Consider the following 203-nt stretch of genomic DNA (forward strand, 5'->3'; position numbering starts at 1 on the left):
GATTATTTTATCTAAGATGTGTAATGTAAAGGATTATATTAAAAACTATAGTTCAATTCTTGTAACATTTGTGACCCTAGACCACAAAAGCAGTCATAAGTAACACTAAAAATTATTGATTTTTCTTTTATGCCAAAATTCATTATAGGATATTAAGTAAAGATCATGTTCCATGAAGATATTTTGTAAATTTCCTACCGTAA

At 25.6% G+C, this 203-nt stretch overlaps 1 protein-coding gene across 4 annotated transcripts in view; it reads right to left on the reverse strand.

The window, feature by feature from the left end:
* Positions 1-203, reverse strand: part of LOC107664246 (ralBP1-associated Eps domain-containing protein 2-like) — a 65374-nt gene that overhangs the window by 64645 nt on the left and 526 nt on the right. The window lies entirely within an intron of this gene.

The sequence above is a fragment of the Sinocyclocheilus anshuiensis genome, unplaced genomic scaffold (genome assembly GCF_001515605.1).
Source record: "Sinocyclocheilus anshuiensis isolate Anshui unplaced genomic scaffold, SAMN03320099.WGS_v1.1 scaffold67, whole genome shotgun sequence".
NCBI lineage: Eukaryota > Metazoa > Chordata > Actinopteri > Cypriniformes > Cyprinidae > Sinocyclocheilus > Sinocyclocheilus anshuiensis.